This window comes from Furipterus horrens, unplaced genomic scaffold (genome assembly GCF_987537825.1).
Source record: "Furipterus horrens unplaced genomic scaffold, mFurHor1.1.pri manual_scaffold_3, whole genome shotgun sequence".
Classification (NCBI taxonomy): domain Eukaryota; kingdom Metazoa; phylum Chordata; class Mammalia; order Chiroptera; family Furipteridae; genus Furipterus; species Furipterus horrens.
In genome coordinates this window covers 171,100,226-171,124,432 of record NW_028327173.1, presented here as the reverse complement: position 1 = coordinate 171,124,432, position 24,207 = coordinate 171,100,226, and the positions used below count along the sequence as shown (strand labels likewise).

Sequence of the window (24,207 nt, the reverse complement as noted above, 5' to 3'; positions counted from 1 at the left end):
CTATGCTAGAGCTGAGCAACAAGATAGCAGAAGTTTGAGTCCCTGGTGCCCTGGAGCCCCCACTGAACTGATCTTTCTTGCGCTGTTAGGGAAGACAGAAATGTATTTCTAGGTGTTAAGTGAGGCAAAAAATTTATTTTGGATCTCTGTTACAGTTTCTAAAACCATATTCTAATTAACACCTGTGCTAGTTGAGGACCAAAAGTGTCCATGAAACACTGGTGAGGAAGCCATTCCTGGAAGCTTTGGTGATCATGGTCCTTATGGATGGAGTGTGAGCTGGGTTAAAAGAATGACAGGTAAAGTCCCTGGCATTGAGCAAGTCACAAAAAAGGTAAATCGGAAAGTGAGTAAAGAAAAGGTTTATGTAAGATCATGGTTTCTAAACCAACTCATCATCATATCACTTGGGAGACTTAGAAACAGATTCCCAGCATCAAGTATTATGGTTGAAAAAATCAAGAATGGTCCAAAAATCTGTACTTAAAAGCTTCTAGATAATTCTGATGACGGAGAGCACTTGTCTGCAGTAAGAAACTAGAATGGGACCAGATCATGGAGGAAAGACTCTAAAAACCATGCTAAGAATCTACTGTTCCCCAAGACTGTGCTTGGCACCACCTGAACTTCCTAAATCGTGCTTTTTAAAAAAGATTTTATTTATTTACTTTTTAGAGAGAGGGGAAGGGAGAGAGAAAGAGAGGAAGAGAAACATCAATGTGTGAGAGATACATCAATCAGTTGCGTCTTGCATGCCCCTAGCTGGGGACCTGGCCTGAAACTCAGATACGTGCCTTGACTGGAAGTTGAACCAGTGACCTTTTGGTTCTCAAGCCAGCACTCAACCCACTGAGCCACACCAGCCAGGACAGACAGTGCTTTTAAAACTAATTGTCAGTTACACCTATAGTGGATGGAAGTCTGGGCTCTTCACTCTGCCTTTGCTGGTGTGTGTGTGTGTGTGTGTGTGTGTGTGTGTGTGTGTGTGTGTCCACATTTTTCCCTCCAGTTTTGGCTGAAGTAGAGCAGTTATTGTATAAGATTTCTGTCTTGATAGAAGTGAGTGGGTTGGAGTAGGAGAGAAGACAGGTCACTTGAGGAGAGGAGGTTAAGAATCTAAGCAGTCAGGATATTGGAAGCATTATATACATTTACATTTAAATCTCTAAGAATTCAGAGAACAGCACCTTTAGAGAGAATGACAGGATGCAAGAGTAAAACATCTTTGAGAAATAAAAGAAATTCACTGGTTAGTCACTAACATTATCTAGTATCATGATAGTTAAAGCTGAGCGTTTCAGGGAGGAAGGGAAGAGAGTGGCATTCTATACATGCATTTTGAGGAGGGGAGGGCTCTGCTTGGTCATAATGTTTTGTTGTTAGATAGAGTTTTGCTGACATTCACATAAGTGGTTAGATTTAGGTAGTTAATATTAATTCAAGATTTTTGTGTCTACTATCATATATGGTATTTATTTTTTCTTTCTAAAACTGCCATTAATCTGCTCTAGATATCAAGGTTAAAGTAACCATAAATGGAGCTACAGATTTTTCTCTCTTTGTCTTCTTTGTCACCTTTTTTAATGCTAAAAAGTATTGTATATCTAAAGACAAAAAAGTAATTGTCAGGTAAGACAAATTCTAAGAGAAAGCCTACATGGTATCCTAGAAATAAATCAGATCTAGATTCTCATTCCGGCTCTATGCTTTGCAAACTGTGTAACTTGGAACATGAGCTTCAATTTCTTTACCAGGGAAAAGAGAGAAATAAAACATTGCCATGGAGTTAAAATGGGGAAATATATGCACAAATATCTAGCTCATCTTAAACATCTAATAATGTCACTAGAATGTTAGCTGCCCTCCAGGCTCTGTGCTCTTGCTCTGCCTGTTTTGTAGGCGGTAGAATAATTCTGGGGCTGGGGGCGGGAGTGGAGTTGTAGGGCAGGTGGTCAAGAGATGAGGATTGCAGACCTGCCTCTGGCATCCACTCACTTTAGACCTTGGAACTCTACTAGAAGTGGACCATACCATCATGTGTCATTGTCCCCTGGATAAATAATTCAATGTTGTTATTATTTAGCGCTCTGTGGTCACTGCTGGAAACCGGCCAAAGTCAGGCTGGGCCTCTGAGACACTGAAGGGCTCTCGTGGACTCCCCTACAAGCTCAGCCTTCGGCCTTGATCTCCATTAGTTCAGGATGGAAGAGAAAGGGCACATTCTGGAAACTCTCAGAGTTCTGCATTGTGACTTAGTGAAAATAAAAAGGCTTAATTACTTTGGGCTAAAGTACATGGGCATTTGACATTTTGAAAAATGGCTTTATGACATGACTTTGATAGGTCTGGACCAAAGGCAGCTGCTTACACTTTAGGGAGGTGACAGAAAGGAGAAGGAAGCAAGCAAGTGAGGAACCTCAGTATTTTAGCAATACTCCCTTATATTTACAGAGTGCTTTATACTTTGCAAAGTAGCTTTACATTCATTACTAAATTACTTGATATTTACAATTACTTAACAAGAGAGGGCAGAGAGTGAAGAAATTTTGCCATTTACTAACTCGATGCACACTGGCTAATTAATTGTTCTAACCTCAGTTTTCTAATCTTTGAAGTAGAGATTTTTCCTGCTATATAGGCTTGTGGTGACAATTAAACTGCAAATGATAAAGACCCCAGCATAGACACAAAACAGGATAGATGGTCATTAGCTGAGAGTTTCCATATTGTCCCATTATAAAGATGGGACAACTGAGGAGAGAGAAATAATGTGAGTCCATATAGTGAAAGGAAACAGGGTCTGGGTAATGCCTGGTCCAAAGACTTTTCTCACTACAACATAGACTGTGGAAAGGATAGATCACAAAAATAAAACAAATATCACTTATCATATTTCCCCCTAGATTTCATACTGGGACTAGGATCTGAAATGGATTTGTCAGGCTCCTAATAAGCAGGGTGAGAGGCAAGTGGGAGGAGAGAGGTCCACTGCAGAAGGAAACAGCCAAGCAGATGGGTGTGGGGAGAAGGAAGCTCATGGTGAGTCTGGCTTCTGGCCGTGTGTCTTCTCTGCCAAGCTCCCATGGAACAAACTAGCAGAGCACACAGAAAAAAAAGCATCTAGAGCTAGAAGCTCCAGCACAAGGCTGGGAGGACCCAACACAGGAATGCATCACCAAATCAAGGCAAGAAATGATTTTGACAGATTGAATACATGACTAAGATGAAATCCAAAAGAACTAAACCCAAGGTCATGCATTAGATTCCAAAACTCAACAGTGCAAAATATTCAATGAGACAAACTGACTTGAAAGCAGAAGATGCTTACCACTTCCCTTCTGAAATGGCAGACAATCAAAAGGCAGCCTGATGTAGTAGAAAGAGTACAACATCAGGAGTTAAGAGGTCCTGCTCTGTCAAACTTTACATAAGCTGTGAGTCACTTGACCTCTACGGGCCTCAGTTTTCTTTCTTGGAAAATTAGTGGATTGGTCTCTTTCTCACCACTGCCTACGGAGGTGGCAGCCATCTCCTACTTGACACCAAGGCTTCCCTCTGACCCCTCATGAAACCCTAGATTGTCAAAAAGAAGACCGAGAAGTTAATCCAGCATCAGTCAGACCAATGTGTCAAAATTAAGCGGAACTGGCAGAAACCCAGAGGTATTGACAATAGGGTGCGCAGAAGACTCAAGGGTCAGATCTTGATGTCCAACATTGATTATGGGAGCAACAAAAAAACAAAGCACATGCTGCCCAGTGGCTTTCGAAAGTTCCTGGTCCACAGCATCAAGGAACTTGAAGTGCTGCTGATGTGCAACAAATCGTACTGTGCTGAGATTGCTCACAACGTCTCTTCAAAGAACTGCAAAGCCATTGTGGACAGAGCAGCCAAGTTGGCCATCAGACTCATCAATCCCAATGCCAGGCTGTGCAGCAAAGAAAATGAATAGACAGATTGTGTACACATTGAATTTGTGTTAATAAAACCAAAAAAGTGCCAGCTGGCAAAAAAAAAAAAAAAAGGAAGAAAATTAGTGGATCAGACTACTAGCTAATTCTTACGGTTTATTTTAACCTTAACATATAATTCTCTCTCATTTTAACCAAGTCAAGAAGACTTGGCAGTTTTAGTTAGCTATAAGTTCAGTAAGAGCCAATAATGTGCAAACAAAAATTGATGCAGACTTAGGATATATGAGTAGGACCATAGCAGTCACTTAAGATAAGGCAGTAGTCCAGCTGACCTCAATTTCTGGACAGATCATTTTATAATAGTCAATTTGGGGGATAGAGCATATTTGAAGGGTTTATAGGGAAACTAGGGTCTGTCCAGAGAAAGCTCATCCATACTGTGAAAGATCATATTTGAATTCAAAGATATTGAGAAACTGAAAATATTTACTCTCAGGAAGAAAATCCTAGAAAGGAACATAATAGCTATAATTCCAATATCTGACAGGCTGCAGCTCAGAAGATGAGCCAAGATTACCCTGAGCTCTAACTTCTGGCAGACAAAATGGGTCAACTTAAGCCCAACATATGAATCTGCCACAGTGGAGCTGGGGCAGGAGAACCATTATTCATAGAGAGCAGGCTATTGCTACAAGTGTGGGCCAGCACCCAGGGACTAGCTACAGGAAGGTGCAAGCTGAAACGTGATGCATTCGGAGATCTCTTCTTATTCTGAAATTTGAGGATTCAAACCAAGGAATGAGCAGAAGAGACTGAAGACAAGGCCACTGGAAAAATGAGAGGAGCAGGGTAAAGGGAGGTGAAGAGGAGAGAGGGCATGGCTGCCTCTATAAATGCCACATTAATTACATGGCCACTGCAGATGGTGATGTTACAGCAACTAGCAAGTGTGCAAAAGCAACATGGCCAGTGGACTGCCCCATACAACCTGAATGCAGAGCAACTAATTAGCGTGGGAGCAATGGGTCAGCAGAGCTCAATGGCTTCTAGTTTCTGTCAGTTTTATCTTTTAGATTGTTGGACCCCAGAGAGTAGAAATCTTGTTTAGATCTTTCTGCTTTCCCACCGGTTAGCTCTTGGCACTGCTTCAGACACACTACTCGTGCTCAATAAACATCTTGTCAAGTGCCTGTGTGAATGGACAAAGGAACAGCTGGAGCTCAATAAACAGTTCTTGACTCAATTTATAAATTAATTAATGGAAAATTGACTCAGACTTTCATTCTGATCTCAGGAGGGTGAAACTATAAGAAAGGACTCTTACAGTGGAGACAAGGATGGAGGTAAAAATAACTAGGAAGCAAGAAACATGTTGGAGGAAGGAAGAGAGAGAGAAATGAGAAGAAAAACCAAAATATAAATAATTATTAGTGATAACAGACCATCAATACTGGCTTCCAGGAATGGCACTTCATCCATCCATTCATTCATTATTCCTTTATTCATTCATCTGGCCAGACTTTTTCAAGGGCCTACTATCATTCCAACTTATTCTAGAGACTACCTAAGACACCATGAGGCATAAAATCCAGCTATTGCTTCTAGTGCCTATACTCTGTAGTTTCCTAGACCACCAGAGGCTGGATTGGAGGCAAGTCCTAGAAATATTATTTTTAAAATATTTATCTGGAGGACTTCTAGCCAAGATGGAGGCTTAGACAGACCCTCTGTGTCTCCCTCCACAACTAAGAAGGAATACAACTACCTCAAAACTAGAGACAACCAGAAGTTCCAGAAAATTGAGCTGCATGTAAGTCCAAAAAACAAAGATAAAAAGAAGAAATACTTATCCAGACAGGTAGAAGGGGGAGAGCCATGGCAGAGAGTACATGGTGTGGTGGTGGTGGTAGCAGCAGCAGTGGCAGGCCAGCGGAAAGCTCAGTCACACGTTTTATAAAGTAAGGAGGAACACCTGGGGAGCACTTTCAGCACCAGACCACATTGCACAGCTCATTCTTCCAGCACCAGGGGAAAAAAAGCCTTATTGTTTCTGACTGTGCAAACCAGTGGGGGTTGGGGTGCAGGAAGAAACTGCCAGTCTCTCAGCAGAGTCTGCTTGTTTAAAAGGCCCCCAAAGTCCTAGAACATCTGCAGACCCATCCACTCTGAGAATGATGCCCAGAGCTACAGCTAGAGAGGCACCAGTCCCATACGAAAGTGGGAGAAGTGCCTGGAAAAGGGGCAAGTGCTGAGCAAGCGGCATTGTTTCCTCTCAGACTCCTCCCCCACATACAGCACCACGACATGGTGAAAGAGGTCGCCCGTACTGATGAATACCTAAGGCTCCATACCTTACAATGTAACAGGTGTGACAGCTCTACCTACGTCACAGAGGCAAACAAACACAGGAGCCTGTCAAGATAAGGAAAAAGAGAGGTCTGGCCCAAAAGAGGGAATGGGTCAAGGTTCCAGTGAGAGAACTAAGTGACAAGGAGATAGCCAACCTAACAGATGTAGAGTTCCAAACACTGGTGATAAAGATGCTCACAGGCTTGACAGATATACTTAAGTACAACGAATGTATAAAGGAAAAAGTGAAGGCTATGCTAAATGAAATCAAAGAAAATCCACACACAACCAATGGTGAAGGAAAGGTGCCCATAAGACTATCAGATGACTTCTCAAAAGAAACACTCAGGCAAGAAGGGACTGGCAAAAAGTATTCAAGGTGATAAAAAGCAAGAACTTACAACCAAGGCTACTCTATCTGGAAAAGCTATCATTTAGAATGGAAGGGCAGATGAAGTACTTCCCAGACAAGGTAAAGCTAAACGAGTTCATCATCACCAAGCCATTGTTATATGAAATGTCAAGGGGAGTTACTTATGAAAAAGATCAAAATTATGAACATTAAAATGACAATCAATTCACAACTATCAACAACTGAATCTAAAAACTAAAAACAAAATCCAACTAAGCAAACCAGAATAGGAACAGAATCATAGGTATGGGGATCATTTGGAGGGTTATCAGCTGGGAGGGGGAAGGGGGAGAAACGGGGAAATGGTACAGGAATTAAGAAGCATAATTGGTTGGTACAAAATAGACAAGGGGATGTTAAGAATAATATAGGAAAGGGTGAAGCCAAAGAACTTATACGCAGGACCCATGGACATAAACTAAGGGGGGTGGGATTGCTGGAGGGAATGTGGGTACTGGGCAGAGGGGAGCAAAGGGAAAAAATTAGGACTACTGTAACAACATAATCAATAAAATATACTTTAAAAAAGATAAATAAATAGATAAAGTTATCTAAAGTAAAAAAAAAAAAAGTATCTGGCTACCTCTTATCCATACTATGGCACCTCAAATTTCTTCCCCTGTAGTTCTGAGGGTTCCCAGTATGTGACACTTTGTTTATAGAGGCCTCAGGGTACCTGACACCAGCCTGCTCATCTGCTCTGCCTTGCTGAGCTGAGGTCTTCAGTCATCACAAATAGCATGTGCAGTAGCCGCAGAGGGTTCCTGCCAAAACTTGGTTCTTTGGGTCACCACCAAGGACCCTGCTGCTGCTGGTGTTCTCTGGGACTTGTGCTGAAGCCACACATGTCTAACATCTGATGATGCCCCACCCCAGCCCAAGCCCCACACCTGGCATAGGTATCCAGAAAGAGACTATCTCTCATCCCCTTGAGGCACCAGTTGCTGGCTTTAAAGCAGCAGCTATCTTAGACAATTGGCAACTGTAATCATCATTGTGAAGGTAATCTTTTCTATAGTTTTTATTGTTCTTCCCACCAATAAGACCAGACATCAGTCCAATGGAACTGAGCTAGGTCATTTTGAGCAGCAAAATCCATACCCCCTACTCCCACACTATGGACATTACCCTTAAATTTAAGTTCTGTGACTCCCTTCTCTCTTCTCTTAGAATAAGTTCCTTTGCAGGGGGCTCCCACCAGTCCCACCAGTCCAACAAACTGGAACAGCCCCACTCTCAAGGGATGAAACAAATGAGTTGTAGAGAAAATGGTCTAGGTTCTAACTGGTATGCAGCTTGGAACACTGGGTTGAAGATCCTGGGGACTTATTTAAGCTTAACAGGACAGAGCAAAGTACAGTGATTAATTACTGATATCTGTCACATATACTGGAAGGGCAGGCATGGGACACCATATGTGCCACATCTACACACTCTCTGACCTAGGCTACTGTTTGCCTTAGAAGAGTAATGAGTGGATAGGAAGAGAAAGAACTTAAGATTTTTTTATTAGCTACTTAATAGTGAATATCTTGTTATATCTCACAAGAACTCTGAACAAGAAATAGTATTAACAACACCCTTTATAGATGAAAATCCAAAACTCAGAGAATGTACATAATTTGCTTAAAACCAGACAACTACTAAATGACAGAGTCAAGATCCACATCCAGGTTTACTGGACTCTAGAAACCATGCTTTATCCAGCATCCCACCTGGTCTCCTAGTGCATAGGCTGAAATGGGATAAACCACAAGACCACTGAGGGAAGTGATGAGGACTTAGGTCTTGTCCTAGATAGAGCTTTATTCAAGCACCATAGATAAGCAGGCATTTCAGTAACTCATCCTGGCAGTGATGGCTGATAAGGGTAAAGACTGTGGGGATGTTGCCCAGGTCCCCTTCCTCATAAACGTTGAACTTCACAGCAGTGGAGAAAGGTTTAGTTGCCCCCAAAGGCATCTTTATATGTGATAGATTACAGGCTGACTCCTGATCATTTCAAAATGCACATATTCATCAGCATTATCTAAGCCCCACAGGAGCACTCAGCCAGGAGGTTCACCCAAATGCTTTTACTAAATGCAGACTCTGTCATTGTTCTCCTTGCTGAAACCAACTACAGAGGATTGGACACCTTTGACCTCCAGCTGCTCCAGTATCAAGAAGTCTGTACATAGTAGCTGGATTTTATGTCTACATCTTTCCTGTGGCATTTTCCACTTTAACAAAATATGACACACATATGCTTCAATTCCACATTTATGTACCTCCAAGTCTAGCCACTCCAACTAAGGAATGCTAAGTTTACATGAGAGGCAAGAAGAGTCTGCTCCTGTGTGTGCCCTACTCCCATGACACACACTCAGCACCTCCCCCTTCCCTTACTCCACGTTCCTCTAAGTGCAGGAAATGGAGTTCTAGCCAGGTTGGATGTATTGAGCACTGAGTTCACTGCTGATCACTATGGAGAAGACAAGAAAAGATGGAATTCACAGACCCTGCTCGCTAAGAGATAAGGAGACCACCCAGGCACAACCACATCATGCAGCATAAAATGAAGTGCTGGATTTTGAGGGGGAAAAGAGAGAAAAAAAAGAAGTAAATGTAGACCTGCATTTTCAGGGAAGGCTTCATGAGAGGTGTCAGGGGAGGGCATACAGGGGGAATTAAATCTGGGTCTTAAAAGAGGTTAGGATTAGAATTTGGAGACAAACCTGGGCTTGTGTCTGGGATCAGTCCCTCATTAGCTGGTAACCTTGGCCATGGGCCTTCTCTGAATCTATTTCCTAATCTATCACCCCAAGTGCCCAATTAAGTATCAGAATTACAATAGAATGCCCTAGTGGTTATTCTGATATCCGTAATGCTCTGAGAACCAGAGCGATTTTTTTTGTTTAACTCATTCAGCAGCCATATCTGCCCTGACTGGATGAATTTGGTGGTAGAAGCTAGCCTCAACTAAGGGAAACTTGTTGATGATCTTATGTACTCCATGTACAGTATTTCCTCACTTATCGAAGGTATTACGTTCCAGAACCCCCCGCGAACCTTACATTTATTCTACACTCTTAAACCTACGTAACTTTAACAACATACGTATACAGTATCGCAAAATTCCACGATATAGTGAAAAATCCGTGATAAATAATTAAATATAATATTTTTTAAAATCCCTCAATACAGTGAGGCCGCAATAAGTGAACCGCAATATAGCAAGGGACTACTGTGGTGGGAATAGTTATAGATTTCACTAAAAAAGAATGAATGTGTTTGATTATGACATGCTTTCTCAGATCCCATTGGGCATGACATATAATATACTACATGTTATGTATTACTGCACCAAAATCTGAACAGTTCTGAGTTCTGAAACACATCTGGCCACAAGAGACCTGTGTTGCTATACAGCCTTGACTAGAAGGAGAGCAGTGGACAGTACCATCCCACTAGCCCCTATGACTGTGACAATGGCTATGGAGAGGAAGACTCAGAGACTTCTTCTCTGAAGTGCCAGGTAGTAAATATTTTAGACCTTGTGGGTCACATATCTTCTCTGTTGTAACTATTCAACTTTGAAGCACAAAAGCAGCTACCACACATGGGCTTGGCAGTGTTCCTATAAAACTTTACTAACAGGAACACGCAGCAGGCTGGATTGGGCCCATTAGCTATGCTGGGCCAAATGTGATGTAGAGGAACGGGTCTGAGAAGTGGAAACAGCTCCAGAGATCACCTACTCCATCCCACCCCTACTGCACATTCTGATCTCCAAGAAGGACAGGGAAAGGCAGAGCCAGATCCAGAATTCAGGCCTGAGGCACTCCCCATACCCATGTCACCGTGGTAAGTCCCAGTGTGGTAGGTTACTGTGGTAAGTCCCTGAAGTGGACTCTGCTCTGCTGCCCCAGCCTCTTGACACCTGGGAGCAGGGCAGAGGGCCCAAGAGTTCCTTTGGGTCCTGACCCAGTGCCAGAGAACACTGGGAGCAGAAGAGAATCTGAATTTTCTCATGCAATGAAGTGAAAATGTCAACTCAAAAATCAAAAGCAATGAGAGGTATGAAACCAAGTGTCAGTGTTTTTCATCTGTAAAGGCCATTTGGCTGACTGGCTGGGCTGCAGGCTGGGTGCTGCCAGCAAGGAAAGGCCATGGCCAGAGTGAGTCAAGGGTAGCAGATGACAGCCACCTAGGGCCTGGGGGCAGAAGCAGCTCTGCTCACCATCTGCCATGCTCCTTCTCCTTCCTCAGCCAGATGGGGGAAGAGCCCTGCCTTTCGGCCAGGAACCCCAGGGTGCCACCCCCTCACCAACTTCACACCAAGAAGCAGGAAAGCAATGACAGATGCTCACTGAAGGCTCCGGGGTGGGATGGGGTGGGGAGCAGGGCTTGGATGGTCGCCACAAGCCTATGACTGCTAGGAGAGGGGCAGCTGGGGCAGGAGCTGAGCAGCCAGCATGGACCCAGAAAACCAATAGGAAGACAGAGCCCTGCGGCAGCACAGGAATCATAGAGCCTTAGCAAAAAGGTTCTTCAGCAATGCTGCACTTCAACCCCTGTTCCCATTTTATAGGTGAGAAGACCAAGACCCAACAACGCACACTTGCAAGCAGCAAAGAGGGAGCTATAAACTATATGTTCTGATTGTCAGCCCAAGCCTCTTTCCACCAACAAATATGTGTCTTACCTAAAAGGCTTTTGGCCACAAGAAATGTATCAATCAGTAAAAATGGATGTATTAGTAGTACCTATGTCATGGGGTTATTTTAAAGGTTAAATGAATAACTACGCAGTATAAGCTTTCCCAGAAGTGGGTTTCATTACTTGGACTGCCCTATTGCTCTCCTTTGTTGGTTCAGACTGACTAATTGATTTTTTCACGGATGAAAAGAATGCTCTGACTGGTCATTGATCGGCTCAGCATAAAGACCTCTGCCTTCGTATTAGCCAAGAGAAAAGGAATAATATGCTGTTGATTGTATATATATCCATTCTGCACCTAAATCATTCTCTTTCTATAGCCTCCATCTTCTTTTCATATTTATGAAACCTGGTCCTTCAGTCAAGCTCAGAAACAAACAAAACAGACATTTTCCAATGCCTTCCCCTCCCTCCCCAAGAACAGAGAGAGTGGGAGCAGGTGGCCTGGAAAGCCATCTCAGGCACCTGTCCTCTGTAGCCTTGGTCTCAGGAGCTGCAGGAGACATCATCAATTGCCTGGTGCCGCTCCCATCTCAGTGCAACAGGTCCCAACCCGAACGCATCATCTTCCTCACATACTGGCTCCCTTTCTCAGCGAGTGACAAGGAACTCAGGATCTGGGAACCAGGATACTGGGTTCACATTTCAGCCCTCCTATTTTCTTGTAGGTGACAATGGGATAGTTACTTAGTCTTTTTATACTTCAGTTTTCCTGTCTGTAAATGAGGCGAATAATAATCCCTGCCTTATAGGATTGTTGGGAGAATGCATCAGTCACTATGTATACACCTATTAAGCACCACCATACAAATGTGAGCTACTAGCATTCCAGGTCCACAGGCATCACTCTTACTTTTCCCAGGCCCCAAATCTGTGGCAGACCTGGCTCCAGTCATGTGGGGCCCCAACTCTGTGCCCAAACGTGCTGTGGGGCCTCCAACCTTGCTTTCGCTTATGCCGTGGCCTCCATCCTGCTTCCCTCTAGTGGCCCCTGTTGACCCCTGCTGAGAGTGGTCTCTCCCTCGCCTGAAGTCTCCCAGCACACCAACTTCACCTTTCTCAGGGGCCACCTTCTGCTTCTCATCATGAGGAGGAGACTGCTTTCCAAAGGAAATTTTTTCAGGACCTTTGGGCTGAACTGCCTACCACTGAGTCAGCTCTCCTAACAAGGTCAGTCAATGTAGATAACTGAGTCCTCTTCCTCTTTCCTTCTTTAAAGTTTAAAATCACTGTTCAGCTTTCAAGAGTGGCACACTTTTTAAAGTGAATGATGACATTTTCTCCCTAACAAAGGCCCCAAGGCACTGGTCAAGCACCTCAGTTTGGTGGCACTTTCCAGAACACATTGAGAATTGTTCAAAAAACATTGACGTGCTCCCTGGCCAGGTGGCTCAATTGGATGGAGCACTGTACCATGCACCAAAAGGTTGCTGGTTCAATCCCTGGTCAGGGTACATACCTAAGTTGTAGTTACAATCCCCTGTTGGTGGTCATAGGGGAGACAACCAATCAATGTTTCTCTCTCACAGTGGTGTTTCTCTCTCTCAATCTGTCTCCCTTCCTCTCTCTCTAAAATCAATAAACATATCCTCAAGTGAGGATTACAAAATTAAAAGACTGACCCGTTGGTCAATCGATCAGCTGGGTGACTGAGAGCTTTTCCAATGAGCTGAGCACACGGCCCTGGGGCCAGCTCACAGGGCAGCAGGCTTGGTGCCAGGCCTGCAGCACCCAAAGGGCGTGAATCCCAGCTTCTCTAAGCCCTCCACCCTAGTTTCTTCAATCTTCCTTCAGTTTCCCTTCTCCTTGGGCACACTTAAGCCCAAACTGGCTCCTGCAAAGAAACTGCTGGGGTTCCGTTTCTTCAGGGCTGGAAAACCAGCTGCCGTGAATGCTGGTGCAGCCTTGATGGATTCTGCCTGGCAGGGGAACAGTGGCCCAGTTCTCCAATCGATACTGCTCAGTAGGGGCCTTTTCAGAACAGCCAAGGAAAAATAGAAAGTGTTGTTTGCTTAGTAAATGAAACTTCGCTGAGTCGGGACTGTATTTTCTTTTTCTTCTCTAAGCTACTTGTTGGTTACTCTAGCTTCCCTTTCCTCCTCTTCCCCGCCCCGCCCCTTCTCTCTCCACAGTAAAGGTATTGTATGTCCTACAGTAACAAAATAATAGCTTTAAGCTTTGTTAATCTGCCTCAAATAATTTTTGGAAGATGTATAAAATAAATAAATGAATGGATGGATGGATGTAGGAGTGGGTCACAGCAAACTAAGCGTATTGCACTTGAGTTTGTCTGCCCCTTCTGAGGAACTTTTTCACCTGATTTCCCGAAGCCATTAGGACAGGGACAAATTAAGTGCTGCCCAAACTTTCCTGACAATGCTGTTTTCTGTAAATTGGGGGTTTTCTCATTCATATTTGTGGCTTGGGTTTGATGGGCTATTGTGTCCATCCTGGGTAATTCATTCGTAATCTAGCTGTGCTGTCGCCAGGTAGCAGGTCAGTGTGTCACTTCATAGCCTGCTATCCAAACAAGAAACTAAGGTTTGTCTCTTGTTCAGTGTCTTTGCAAAAGTCAAGTCACTTCACTTTAGGTCTCAGTTTTCTCACCGGAGTCTACTGAGTAGAATAGGTTTTCTTTGAGTTTTGTTTTAGAAACATTGTAAAATTGATGTTACTTTTTTTAAGGGTTCCTGTCCCCCTTGCATTGGAATCACCCAGGGACTTGTTAGAACTGCACCATCTTTATTCAGCCATCATTCTGAGGAGAGACGGTTAGTATTCTTCCAAATACCATTCTCTCTTTTTTCCTTTTGTACTAGATATGCTCAATTAACCAGTCACATAGCACTCAGAACAAAGGCTATATTTCCCAACCTCCTTTGCAGTCAGATGTAACCATGTAACTAACTGATTCTACTGGAATGGGAGTGAATATAATGTTTGCAGCTTCCTTAATCAGAAAGAGGGTGTCCTATGCTGCCTTTCCCCCTTCCTGCCAGTAGAAAAAGTAGTGAGTCAACTTCAGTCAGTCAAAAATTATTTATTGAGCATCTACCACGTGCAGATACCCTTCTATGCACTTGGGATAGTGAATAAGCAAGACAAAGATGCCTGCCTCAGTGTAGTTTATAGTCTTACAGGTAGACACATAAAATAAACGTATCTTTTGGGGGATGATGGAGGGACCAAGTGTGTACTTGGCCACAGTGCTTGGCAAGTCAGACAGATTCTTGTAGTCCTCACGGTGGGCTTCTGTGAAGTGTGCCAACCAGCTCTGGCCACTGAACATACTCTGTGAGCTGAGTTAAGAAGAGCCCCTCCTGTCCCATGTTACTCTTTACAAAATGGGTTCACCTCTTGTGAACTTACCAGATCTGAAATCAACCCACAGAGGAGTTAGAGGTAAAACTACATGGAGACCTAAGAGGATTTTTAAAATTACATATAATCAAGGCACCCTCCCCAATGTCTCAGCTCTCGATGAAGGAAACAGGGGTAGTGTGAAAACGCAAACAAGGATAAATTTTAGCTGGACTTGGACTGAGGAAAACAGGCTTGAGAGGCCCAATGCTGCAAAGTATAAGGACTCTAAAAGTTACCATTTCTCTGATGTCCCAGCAGCTAACGTGCTGGGTACAGCAGGTGCGTTACCGCACACTGCCAACAACCAGGAAGGCTCAGATACCCACCTGTCGGAACTGACCCGGCCACAGCTCTGGAACCAGATCTGCAGGCTCCTGCTAGGTCCAACATGGCCTTCAGGCTCCTGATTCTGCGGATGGTTGTCTGTGGGTTCCACAGGGGTGTGGCTAGAGTGTTTGGCAGTGAGGGAAACCCAGGGGCTTAGAATAGTGGCTTTTCACCAATTGCTATAGGTGCATTTGAACATTCTAACAACCAACATGCCTCCACTGATGTATACTAGCTGAAAAACAACCTTGCAAGGTAGGTATTGATATCCCCATTGTATAAGTGAGGGTGCCAAAGTTCATGGGTCAGAAAGTTTCCCTGAGGGCCTTTGACTCGTAAGTGAAATATTTTGCTGGGGAAAAGAAAAGGCTGTCAGAGTTGCTGGGAGGATGTGGGAGCATCTGGGCCACAGCTTCCAAGGGAGTAAAGGATTTCAGCTAGGAAATCTCTCCTGACAGTGTTCATCTGAGGAGCTTAGAGAAAAGCGGCCACTCATCAGATAGCTTACAAGGGGGATCTCAAAGCAGCTTCTTCCTCTCCAGGGAGCCCCGAGTCTCATGTTAAATACAATGAAAACTCATCAGCCGTGCCCAGCCACAGCGGCCTCCTTCCCTGGGAGGGACAGTGCAGCATCACAACCGCCCAGCTTGGCAGTGGTGTGCAAGGAACAGAATGGAGTGGAATGTCCAGACACTGCCGGGCAGAGGGCCATGGAACAGAGCACCTCAATGTGGCAGCAGGAAAGACCTGGCAATCAAACCGAATGGCCGACCATGCGTATTCAGGAAATACTTGGCATGTGGAGCATTGCCTGGTATAAGGGGCCAGCTGGGAGTCCATTCATGGGGTTTCAAATCATGCAGCCAGTGAAGAGAAAGGGAGGCTGAGTGTCCCACCTCTGCTTCAGCCACAACACCTCTCTTTCATTTGGTTTATACAGTTAGGGTGCTGGTTCCAACTGCACAAAATGGTTCCATGGCTAAAAACAAGTTGGTAAACCACTGACCTTATTCACTCGTCACATTTTACTGATGAGGAAACTGAGGCACCGGGGTTGGAGTGCCTGGCTGTCACACAGTTTGGGAGTGTTCTCCCAATGGCCAGCCATTTCCACTGCAATAGGAGGGCAGGCAGGGGTGTAAGTACAGACAGAGGTAGGTTCATAGGCCTGGTGGTGAGACAATCAGAGAGCTTCTGTTCCCTCGGAATAGGAGAAATAAGAGGTAAAAGGTGTGGGAAAGTGAATTTACTAAAGAAATATGGTAGAATTTCATTTGGATAAAGTTTGGAAGACTGTATCTCAGAATTTTAGTAGATATTGAAATTTGGGGTGAGTGCTTTCTTTTTTTCTAATATATAATCCCTAATGTTCTTTCAATGAGCCTAGATTAAATATCCAATAAAAATAATTTTTCAGTTTGACCCTAAAGCACTGGCTTGCTCTTAAGGTCATGTATGCACCATGAAGATGGGGTGAAAGCAAGATGTTGTAGAGTTGTATGTGTGTGTGTGTGCGTGTGCATGTGTGTATGTGTGTGTGTGTGAGTGTGCATGTGTGTGTGTGTGTGTGTGTGTGGGTGGGTGTGTGTGTGAAGGAATGGTTGAAATCAAGGAGAAGCCCCAGGCATGGACAGCTTCCAACAATAGTCATCATCCTTTGGATAAACACTGGGAGCAAAAGCATCATTACCCCACAAGGACACATGTGCTGGGGATTTGCAGAGCATGGAGGGATTGGGACATGGAAGCCACTTCCTTCCTTGACAGATGCAACCCTTGTTCCTGGAGACTCTGGATAGTAACACATCTGCCAAGGACCTCTCTCTATAGGAGAATTGTATGCCCTCCTCTCTCTCCACCACCATTATTCTGCTCTGACTATTACCGCAGCTCTCTTTCCCCCCGAGGGTCTTATCCTCTGGATCATTCCCAGCAGCATACAAACTTGTTCTAATATCACCCCTATTTAAAAATCTGTGCTTTGACCACTATCTTAGTTTCCAATGGCCTCTATAACAAAGTCCCACACACTGGATAGCTTAAAGCAACAGAAATATATTGTCTTATAATTCTGGAGACTAGAAATGCAAAATCAAGGTGTTGGCAGGGCCATGCACCCTTTGAAACTTGTAGGGGGAATGCTTTCTTGCCTCTTCCTGGTTTCTGGTGGTAGGTGTCGATCTTTTGTCCTCATGTGGCATTCTCCCTGTGTCTCTCCAAGTCTCTTCTCCTGTTTTATAAGGATACTAATCATTTTGGACTAAGGGCCCACCCAACTGCAGCACAATATCTGAATTACATCTACAAAGACCCTACTTTTAAATAAAGTGAGGTGGGGGCATAATTCAACCCAACAACCACTACTTACCTCCTGCACCTACACCATCTGTTTCTCTCCCTGGTACTATTCATCTAAATGGCTTTCATCTCACTGTCTCTGCCTCTGCACCCTCCGGTCTCACTCTTTATCCCTGCAAAGTGCCACTTGACCCACTGCACCATGGGGATTACCTGGATAGCCATCCAAGCCACCATCACTAGACTACTCTTACAAACTCCTAGCTGGTCTCTCTGACGTCACTTTTGCCCCTGAATGCATCCGCTGCACGGATCTAGAGGGGATCTTTTAAAAATACAAATTAGAGCATGTCATTGTTCTGCTTAGAATCCACCAATGGCTTTCTATCACACTTAGCATAAAATCTAAACCCCTTACATGGCCTGCAAGGTTCTACTCCATCTGCCCCTCCCTACTTCTCTGACATTATCTCCCCCATTTCCCATGCTCACTTTTGCTTACTGATCACTGTTTATGGTTACTTTTCTGCCTTCTTTAGGGTCTCTCCCTCCCCCCACCCCTAGAATGTGATCTCCAGGAGAACAGATACCTTGGATCTCTTCTTATGTGTGTACCCTCAGAGGGATGTCACTACTATCTGATGCTTAATAAGCACTCAGAAACCAATTATTGATTAGTACAAACCCCCTAGAATTCATGTTGTTGCATAGTTCCCTCCCACACTGAATAGGGCTAATTTGCATAATCAATGCAATATTGCAGAAGTGACAATGTGACTTCTAAGGTAGATCATGAAAGACAGTGCGATCTTTGTCTTGTTTTCTAGGATTACTTGCTCTGGGGGGAATCCAGCTGCCAGGTCATAAGGATACTCAAGCTGTCCAATGAGAGGTCCATGTGGCATGAAAGAGGCCTCCTGCCAACAGCCATGTGAATGAGGTATCTTAGAAGCAATCTTCTAGTCCCTCAAAGACTTCAGGTAACATTTTGACTAATAACCTTATGAGACTGTGAACCAGAAGCCACTTCTGAATTTCTGACTCACAAAAGCTGTGAAGTAATAAATGTTTGTTGTTTGAAGGCACAAAGTTTTGAGGGTTAATTTGTTGTGCAGTAATGGATAATTAACATACTCACAAATATATTTTTCTTTAAAAGGTAGGATCATAATACACATACTGTTCAGAAAACAACCTTTTCATTTAAACAATGTATCATGAACATCTTCCATGTCAATAAATTCATATCTATAACCATTTGTAATGGATGTTCAAAATTTCATTGAATAAAATGTCCCACAGTTTAGTTCCACTTCTCTAAGTCTCAAATTTTTCACTATTCTAATAAAATTGCAATGGCCAATTTTTAAAGTAATTCTTTATGGTAGTCATGATTTTCTTAGGATACATTCTTAGAAGTGGAATTGCTGAATCAAAGGATATATTGTGGGTTACATATTTTCAAATCATGTCTTCAGAAAGCTTGTGTGGTTGGTTCTTCCCGGTAGGACTTGAGGGCACCTGTTTAATAGGCAAAGTCTTCAAAAACATTGACTATGTTGCCCATCTGATAATTTCTTTAAATGGTCTTTGATTATTTGAACATACATTTCTTTGATTGTTAATTACAGCAGCTTTGAAGTTGGGTGAGTGAGAAGCCCAGGGTGGGGAGGCCTCAGAGGTGGACAGGGCTCTGTTAGCCTGTCTTTGCCCCAGCCCCCACCCTCACCCCACACAGCCTTGGGAATGAAAGCCTGCCCTTCCTCTTCTTCTAAGGTATTCCCTTCTTTTTCTCACCAAGGGATGAACAGAGCAGGAAGCAGGTTTCCTTCTGGAGTACAGGCTGAGCTCTTGGTTTGCCCCTGCAGGTGAAGACCCCCAGGTTGCTGATCTTGTCCTTCAGGCTGGCAGGTTGAGGGCCAGCTGTGACCTCTGCACAGCTGATGGGGAGACACCTGTCCTCGGAGACTGAGGAAAAGCACTGCCTTCATTTCCACACTGCCAGTCCATTCCACCAAGGTGCTTGAGGAAAAGAAAAGAAGTGGGATTTAAATTAGCCATGCCACTGACACACCTGGCTCAGCCTCATTTAGATTTGCACTCATCAGAAAGAAGGTGGATGCTGCTGTTCTTGGGGAGACTTCCTGGCGTCCCTGCAGTTGGGAGACCTCCAGTGGGCATGCTCCATTCATGTTCTGGTGTGTGGGGATAAAGCAGAGGAAAAAGGGAGAAGGTGGGGGGAGTAGGAGCCAGAGAGGAGAAAAGGAGGAGGAGGGGGAGAAAAAAGGGAAATAGAAGGGAGAGAGGAGGGAAGGAAAAGAGCGAAGGAGGAGGAAAAAGCAAGGCAGAGAGGCGGATGGGTTATCAGAATGTACACCCGATTTGTTTGGCAGTCAGTGATGTCGCCAAAACATTCAGCTCAGCTCCCTGAGCTGGGGTGAGTAACGTTGATTTTATGAGGATTCCCTGGGGAGAAGGAACAGGTTTCATCATGCCTACAACAGGAGACTCTAATCAAACTTTCCCACTTTTCCTCTCCCCTAACTCTCCCATAGTCTAGTTTTGAAAAGTCCCTTCCATTTGAGAGTGCTTCAGCTCTTCATCTCAGCCTAAGTACCCCAAGGAGGAGCACCTGCTCTGCAGGTTAGCCACACTTCTCACATCTGGAGTTCCTTTCTTCTTCCAGTCCATCTCTCTGCTCCCCTGGGTTATTCCAGAAGCTAGCTTATCACTCTGCCCAGAGCTGTGGGGTTCCGTGAAGGCTTCTATTTCCCTGGGGCCCCACAACCCCTCAAAGGCCCGGCTAACTCATCCAGCCTCTCCCTTAACTTATTTTTTTCTCAGGAATGGGACTGATGGTGACTGCCCAGTGGATGTTATAGTGTCCTGGAAACATCCACCTGTCCTCTGGGGCCTCCATTTCTGGAGCATGTGGATCTGATCTTCCCTCTAGGTTTTGAGAACCGGATCTTTTCTATACTTAGTTTGAATTTCTACAGTCTCCTTAGAGCTGGGACCAAAAAGAAGGGGAGAGGAGAGCTCTCAGTCTGCTTCTGACCTGTGAGACACTGGACCACAAGAAAACCACAGCCTTGGATGAATGATTTGCTCCAGGTAACAGGGGCAACTGGGTCTGAGGTGGGACCACAGCTCTGCCTCCAAACCCCATCAAGTCTCTTCCATACCCTATGTTCAGGGCTGCATTAGGATTTCCCTGGGCCCTAAGCACTTTTGCCTTTGTGGGCCCCTTCTACCATTAAAAACAATTAAAAATTATATGTTATGATTGCATTGATATAAAGACAAAATCTCAACTGGATTCATTATTCTATATTCATTATTCTATTCATTTTTTTTTCTTTACAGTTTTAAAGGAAACTAAAATCAAAACCTTTTCCTATCCCCTCAGAGTCTCATGGGCCCCAGGCCTACTATCCTAAGGGCTGGAGAACCTGCTCTGGCACTTGCATGAAACACTCTGCATAGATTCACTGCTGCTGCTTTTCAAAGCACTTCCACAGATGTGGAGAAAGAGAAGATTATTAGGAAGCAAAAGATCTACATTATCAATAATGTAAAACGCCTGTGTGCCTCAGAGACCTCCAGCTGGGAAACACAAAAACCACAATTGACCCCCCCTAAGTAACCAAGGGATGGGAGTTCAAGTGTTCCTGGGAGCGTGGGTCCTCCAGGTCCCACCCACTCTTAGTCCTCACCATCCTGACAAAACCTGCTTCAGGATCTGTGCGGTTCACCCCGCACCCGCCTCGTGCCATGGCAGAGAACACTCTTCTGTCACTCTCCTTCCCAGTCCACATCAAGGACCTTTACCACGAAGATCAAGAGGAGGTGTGTTGTGACTGGGGACAGCTCCAGCCTTCCTAAAATAATACTGGGAGACAGTGTTCCATTAAGAGGCTAAGTTATTCTTTCAGTGTGAGCCTTTGAAGATCCAGGTAATGACTTCTATAATTTTACTGCAGGTAATCGCAGGAATCACAGCCTGTCTTCTTGCCTTCAGGGTGGAGGAAACTAAAGCAGAGATGGTAAATGTGGGTTGCACATTTTCCCAGGTCCCTGCCCAGATGGGAGCAGACATTTCTGCTCAGCCCTGCACTCTGTCTTGCCGAGTCAGCCTTAGAGTCCTTCACAATCCCCAGCGCAGTGTGCCAGTGGCGCCTGCAAGTACCTCCAGGTTAGCGTCATAGTAGAGACCTATCAGCCACCCCTGATCACAACCATTCATTTCAGTTCTTAATCCATCCACTCTTTTTTTTTATAACTTTAAAGAAATATACTCATTAAAAAAGAGCTATGTTCACAAGGAATCTAAAAGGCGCTGCTTATTTTAACCCTTGAAATAATGATATGTACAGTACGTACTTAAATATATAATCACTGTCCCTTCTTTATAAAGGCAGAAAGTGAGGCTTGAAGAAGTTAAACATTTAACCAGAACATAACAATTCACAAATGGTAGAGATGGGGTTTGAAGGCAAACTGACAAACCCAAACCCAGAACATGGTTGTGTGGAGATGCAAATTCTAGCAGAGATAAACCCTTAAATTACTGATGAAATGTTGATTCTGGAATTCCTGGGGATGGGGAGCTAGGGAAATTCGAGTATCATTACCCCGGAACCACTTTCATGTGAGCCTGCCTAGTGAGACGGTGATCCTATTTTGTCCTCCCATCCAAGGCTCAAGATGTGTGTATAGACTTTAAGAGGAAGGGGTGTGGGCCACTCTGGGGTACATATATCAGCTTCTCCAGAGGCAAATCTGCCTCTCAGGATGCTCTCAGCTGCCTGCCAAAGGGAGACCCTGGGCAACAGCGCTTGGGCAAGAGTCCAAACTCCAGGGTGGCCTCTGTGTCAACTGCTGGTTCTCTTCTTAACCCTAAAGACCCAGAATGACAAGGAAGCCCTCCACTTCTATTTCCATCAGTCATCTCCCACAGGAAACCTGTAGGCCTGTCACTCACACACCCGAAAGAGGTTAGAATAAAGGAGGGGAAAACTAAGCAAAGAATCAGTCCCACCCCGAATCTGGGGAGGGTGGTGGTGAGACTGAGTCCCTGGAGGTGGAACCCTGCACCCCAGCGCCAGCCCCTGCAACACAGAGGAAACCAGAAGGGGAGAATCATTCTTATTTGTGCGCCTCCTTCTCTGTCTTGGCATCCCACCCACACTAACAAATCCCCACCTTCTCCCTACCCTGGCACCCCACCCAGCCTTCTTCTCTGGGAGAAAGGAGGTGGGGCAGGTTGGGGAGAGGATAGTTGCACTTCTCAGGCTCCTATTATGGGCAAGTGCTTTATATATCTTATTTCATCTTTGGAATTGTGTGTACAATCTGAAGTTAGCAGTGGTACCAACAAAGCTGAAGAAATTACATAATTTGCCCCAGGTCACACAGCTAGAAGGCAGAGCTAAGAGCCTGTCCCAGGTCTGTCTGAGTGCACTAGCCAGACCTCCATATCCCTGTGTTAAACTCAGATACTCCCTCCCCCAGATCTCAATTCAGAAGGCCTGGGGTGGGGCCTGATAACTTGCATTTCTAAGGAGCTCCCAGATGCTGCTGCTGCTTGTGGGGGGCATCACACTTTGAAGACCACTCCAGATGATAAGATTGGGTTTCTAATGGTGTTTCAGCCTTATAGCAGGAAAATATTTGGGGCTTGAGGGATTTTTCCAGCCACCCTTGAATCATACCCAGTAGGCAGCTGCCAGAGCCTCATCTTGCTCAAGCCTTTGAAGTTCTCCAAGGTGGAGCCAGAGAATGTGCTCTGTAACTTGATCCTTAGGAAAGGGTGCTTCAGTGCCTGGTCTCCAGCCCTGTCTGTGCAGAGTGCTGGAACTGCCAAAGCACTGGCGAAACAAGAGGAAACTCCAGGTCAGCCGCTGAGGCTGCACTGAGCTTTCCATTAGCGGGAGATGTATTTGCCCTCAGGGTGAGTCTGGCGGGGGGGCTGACAGGCCACAACAGCTGTGGCCCAGTCACAGAAGCTGTCGCCACCTGCCCTGTAATAGTAATGTACACAAAGCAGTAAGGGGGTTAAAAGGCAGAGCCACTGCTCACCTCAGGCACCCCACCGAGGGCTGGGGAAGCTGCCTCATCGACGTGCTCTGGCTCAGGAAGGAGCTTCCTGCTCATCGGAGCTTCCTGCTCATCCAATCTTCCCAGGAACACTCACCTCAGAAAGGTGGGAAGCCCAGGCCTAAGGCAAGTACAGGAGGAGTTAGGTGAGGAGGGCAGAGTCTTAATGACAAAGAGGTTCAAATACCAGGCCCCTGTCCATTCTAGCAAGAGCTAATATTTATTGGGCATTTACTATGTTCCAGGCACCAAGCAATGTACATTAGGTGCACTTTATCATTTTCTTCTTCCAATAGCACTATCAGGAATTTACTATCCTCGTTTTACAGATAAGGAAAGTGGGATTCAGAGAGACTGAATAAAGCAGCACAGCCACTAGCACAACAGAGCTGGGGTCTGAGTCCAAATCGATCTTCTCCAGATCCCATGTTCTCTGTGATACTGCCTCTTTCTGAGCTTGGACTTCACTGTTCATTTGTTCGTCCATCCACCCATCCATCCATCCATGTATTTATACATGCATTCTCTCACTTAAACATTTTAGGCACTGGGAATAAAACCCAGTTTTTACCCTGAAGAAATGTACAGATGTGAAGAAAAGCAAGTGATTTGCAGAGTGATAAATGCCATGAAAGGTTCAGTACAGGGGCTGTTGGATGAGGGCATCTTACTCATTTGGGCAGGGAAAGGACCCTGGAGGCATCATGAGAAGACATCATACTGAGTAAATGAATGAAAGTCAGT

At 44.7% G+C, this 24,207-nt stretch overlaps 1 pseudogene; it reads left to right on the top strand.

Annotated features, from left to right (window-relative positions):
• The first annotated feature begins 292 nt into the window (after positions 1-292).
• On the top strand, positions 293-3,952 carry LOC150016714 (large ribosomal subunit protein eL32 pseudogene; annotated as a pseudogene).
• Positions 3,953-24,207: the final 20,255 nt, after the last annotated feature.